Genomic DNA, 5,000 nt, shown 5'->3' with positions numbered 1-5,000 from the left:
TTCATTGAAGCTTAAGATAGCAAATAATGGCAGACATTTGAGCTTTAGACTTCATATCCTTTAGAAAGTTCATACTAATGCAAACTTGTTTTTCTATCAACTTTCTAAGTTTGTAAGACCAATATTTAAAAGGTAAGCAACCACAGTCATGGATTGTGAGACTGGGTGGATTTGTTTCCACCTGGTTTAAATGAGCACTTATAAATTCATTGTTGTTGATTGCTTAATTAAGGTTTATGACATCATATAAAATGAGGTGACTACAGTCAGTGTTATACATTGAAAAAGGCTACTGGGCTGAAACCGGTTTGTTGACTTTGGTTTCATGTACTAAACTTCCTTTCCAGTTGGTGCTGGCTGTTCTTTGGCATGTTCATTGACTGTTTTGAGCCTTTGCACCTGCCATCCGTGCAGAATCTTTGTGGTTGCTTACGTGCTTTTTTTCATTCTGCTGGTGGCATTTACTGGAATGGAGTTTCTGTGTGCAGCTCTACTTTGAGACTCATTCTCCACTTATATGATTTTTCTTAAGAGGAATACTCAGCCTGTTCATATGAGGTGACCATTTGCCCATGTTTTCTGATTCGGAGTGGGGAAGTGCATTTGGGCGTTTATTTGGCATTTTTCTCAAGCGTCTATATTTCTGGGACATCTTTATGAGTTTTGGTCATATACAGAGTTGTTAACACCAGTGAATTCGGACGAGGTGAATACCAGCTGTTTTCCCTGAGTTGGAAGTTATATTTGGGTGTTATTTCAGTTTTCGGAAGTGAACGGATGTATGGTATATCTCCACGTGTTTCCAGCATTGGAAGTGGTGAATACCAACCGATATCTTGTTGGAACGTATTACAGTATTTAAATAGCACACTACTTTTGTTTTTGCCCCTATGTTGGGTTTATCATCTTATTACTGTTGGTGTAATTTGACACTTTAAACTGTTCGCTACATTTATTTCGGCTTCCATACTGGCAGATCTGTCATTCACCTTTTATACAGGCAGTATTATTTTTGGCTGTGACACTATACTCTTTGCTGCGATGCAGTTTGGGATTAGCAGGTTAATGTATTCACTGTCTTCTAGGTCGTGGAAGTATCTTCACGTATAATTGATCAGACCAGGTTATGGATTGCTGATTCAGCAGTGAATTTTGTTTTGGCATTATAACAACATTTTGGGACAAAGACATCTTATACACTTCTGCAACTGGTCATTTGGTTTTGTACATCGTTTCTGGCTCCAGTGAACTACAAATATTTATTTATGGACTTATGTTTTTGTAATTTTCAGATTTCTGTCTTTTTGATATAGTCAACCAGTTTGTTTTGTTTCAAAAGACTGGTGAATTCAAATTAGGTCACTATATGTGGTCTTTACATTATTGGACAGTGTTTGTGTGTTTATTATTTGGAAATAATTTTTACCCCCTCTGTTTATGATGAGACATGTACTCATATTTACTTGTTATGCCATATTTGTAGGAACTATTTGACAGGCATATTGCATATTTACCTATGTTTTTTCCATTTATATTTTGGTTGTGTACATGAAACAACGGGTGGCTTGGGATGTGTGTGTGTTGTTAACCTTACATTCACAGTGACCAGCAGTTATAGTGTTGTTTATACAGGACATCAAGTATCATGTATTATTCTTTATGTAAGGAACATCTGTTGCCAGGGTGTTAGCGATGACCATATGGGATTATATTTTTTGGCCACATTGTTGATTTTGTTGTTAGTTACATGGTCAGTTATATATTATTGTTTTATATTGGTTCATTTTAACATTCTGCAAATCATGGATTTAACAACTATTTTGAAGGGATTATCACCTGATAAATAAGATATTCAGGTTTTTGAGATTGGGACTGCAAATAATAGTATTAATCGGGGAGAAACATCTTTGGAGTCGATATGTACTTCCACTTTTGACCAGTTAAATAAAAATATGAAAACCCTTAGATCATGTGTATGGCATCTCGGGCTATTTAAGGCATATTTATAAAAGGGTATTACTCCAAGATTGTTAATAATCCAGATTAAACCTTTAGTAGGTCAACCTGATGATACACTTCTTACAGCTTGGTGTGATATTCAACAAAATGCTTCTATGCAGTTTGTTAAAACTTTACATGAATATTATGAATGTAAAAAAAAAAAAAATATATATATATATATATATATATATATCTGAAGTGACTCAGATTTGTGAAAAAGCTAAATTTTATGAGGGCTTGCCCACTTAAAAACAATGTTTTGACAAACTGGGTGAGGACCTGTTACAGTTTGAACAAGAATTAAAAGAAAGGAAAATTCATAAATTTAACAGAGACTTAAGGCATTATAACTTGGGGAAGCCCTTTGAACATGTTAAAAGTGCTAAAAAGTATAAAATTTGTTAAAAAAGATTCATTGCCTTTGGGTCAAAAGAGGAAAAGGAGTAAGTCAATCCTTAAGAAATCAGTCAGTGATACTTCTGGTGAGGATTCATCCTCATAAAATGACACAGAAACTGATAGACAGGAGACGTCACCAGCCCGTAAGAAAACTTGCACTATTGATCAGGGTGATTCTTTACAGGACATTAGTTCAGTCCCTTTATTAACAAGAAAAGGAGGAGGAGGTAAGAAACATAAACACAGGCACAGATGGTTCCCTGGAAGCAATGTTGAATTTTCTGAAACCCAAGTGAATTTACAAAACAATGTTCTTAACATTTCATTGGTTACTTTGTCTGAATCTGATTATATGGTACTCAATAAAGGACTGAATTTTATCCCTGGGTTCTTTGTTTTGGAAGATACTTTTATTGAGGATTTATATGTTTTTTGCAGACTGCTTAATCTTAAGTTACATTTCCAAGAAAATGGTTTGGATAGTGGTCATACTGATAGTAGTGGCTTTAGGTTCCATATATCCACTTTTATTGCCCCTATGAATAAAAATGTGGAAATTTTTCAAAAATGTATTTTGAAAGAATTGCATTTTGGCTTTAATCATAACAAAAATGTTTTTCCTCCTAATTTAACTTCATCGGAAATGGGTGCTTTGAAGAGTTTAAAGAATAACAAAAATATTGTTATCATTCAAGCAGATAAAGGTGGACCATAGTGATGGATTGGTCCATGTATGTTGAGGAGGCTGACAGACACTTACAGGATGCCAGATTTTACACATGTATGCCCATTGATCCTACACCTAAATTTAAAAAGGAAATAGATCAATTTTTGGAAGCTGCAGTCAGCGAAGGCATTATTGATAAATATACATTATTTTACTTCAAAATAAAAGATCCTTCACCGCAATATTTGTATCTTCTTCCAAAAATTCACAAGGATGTTAATAAACCACCAGGGAGACCCATAGTTTCCGGGAAGAGTTCTCTCACTGAACCTTTGTCAGTTTATTTAACCATGCATTTGAAACCTCTGTTGAAAGGCATCAGGGCACGCTTACAGGATACAACAGAATTCTTGAATATTGTATCAGATACTCAGTTGGAGCCTGACTGGTTGATGTGCACCTTAGATGTCACTTCTCTTTATACCAGTATTCCACACTGGGCAGGATTATGTGTCTTGGAGTACTGGTTGGAGAAGATTTCAATATACAGTCCAGGTTTTAATACTTTCCTTTTGTGTTTGGCAGAACATTTCCTTACAAAAAATGTGTTCTACTTTAACAACAAATGTCATTTACAGCTTAAGGGGACAGCTATGGGTGCATCTTTTGCACCCATATATGCTGATTAGTTCATGGGTTATCATGAACAAATGATTATTTATGATAGTAGTCACAATTTATTTCTTGATGAAATAGACATTTGGCAACATTTTTTGGATGACTGCTGGATGGTGTGGAAATCGGATGAAATATATTTACAAGAATTTGTTCAATATTTGAATGAAAATAAATGGGGTATAAGAGTCACGGTCAGTTATGATCCGGTGTCTATTTCCTTTTTGGCTGTGATCTTACATAGACAACAGGATGGTACACTGTCCAGTTCATTATTTAGGAAACCCCATCATTCAAATACATTATTACATGCCTCCAGCTATCATCCTAAGCATGTGATCCACAACATTCCTAAGTCCCAATTTATGAGGGTTCATCAGATTTGCTCTAATATGGAGGATTATATGCATTTTGACCAAGACCTGATTGCACGTTTCAAAGTACATGCCTATCCCATAGCCAAGTTGGTTAAAACTAGTAAAGAGGTTCAACAATTTTCTAGAAGTGATCTACTTAAATATAACAAACATGACCATCAGAAGGATCACAGCAAAATTAGGTTCACTGCCAGTTATGGTAGGAATACACATGGGTTTTTAGATTTAGTGCAACATTATTGGGACATTTTGCTGGCTGATGACAAATTGCAGGGTCTGTTAGGAGATAGATGCTCTTTTTCGTTTTGCAAAGTAAAGATTTTTGGGTAGTTATTTTAGTCATTATAAATGCAATACACCATTAGAACATTTGTCACAAGTCAAATTGGATGGGACTAGGGTAGTTGGTTGTTATTCTTGTGGGCACTGTTCTTTCTGGAAATATATTTATCAGATGAAGGAATTCACTAGCAAGAATACCTCAAGGATTTTTTCTATTAATACTTTTTCCAATTGTAGTAGTGACTGGGTTATTTACCTTGCAATATGTACCTGTTCGGCATTTTATACTGGCCAAACTTCTAGATCCATCAGACTTCGTATTTTTGAACATCTTAGTAACATTAGAAATAAATATTTGACAAATACCCTGTATAAACATACCATTGTACATAATTCATCTAGTTTTAAATTTATTCTTATTGACAGAATAATGGGCAGTAGATGCTTTAAGACAGGCTGGCATAATATTCTGAATAGAAAAGAGAAATCATGGATTGTGAGACTGGGTGGATTGTTTCCACCTGGTTTAAATGAGCAGTTATAAATTTATTATTTTTGATTGCTTAATTAAGGTTTATGACATCATATAAAATGAAGTG

At 34.7% G+C, this 5,000-nt stretch overlaps 1 protein-coding gene across 3 annotated transcripts in view; it reads left to right on the top strand.

The window, feature by feature from the left end:
• Positions 1 to 5,000, top strand: part of POGZ (pogo transposable element derived with ZNF domain) — a 2,357,128-nt gene that overhangs the window by 331,786 nt on the left and 2,020,342 nt on the right. The gene's annotated exons all lie outside the window — the stretch shown is intronic.

Source organism: Protopterus annectens, chromosome 8.part0, assembly GCF_019279795.1.
Source record: "Protopterus annectens isolate FY-2018-M chromosome 8.part0, PAN1.0, whole genome shotgun sequence".
In the NCBI taxonomy this organism is placed as follows: Eukaryota; Metazoa; Chordata; order Ceratodontiformes; family Protopteridae; genus Protopterus; species Protopterus annectens.
This window is presented reverse-complemented; position numbering and strand designations above follow the sequence as displayed.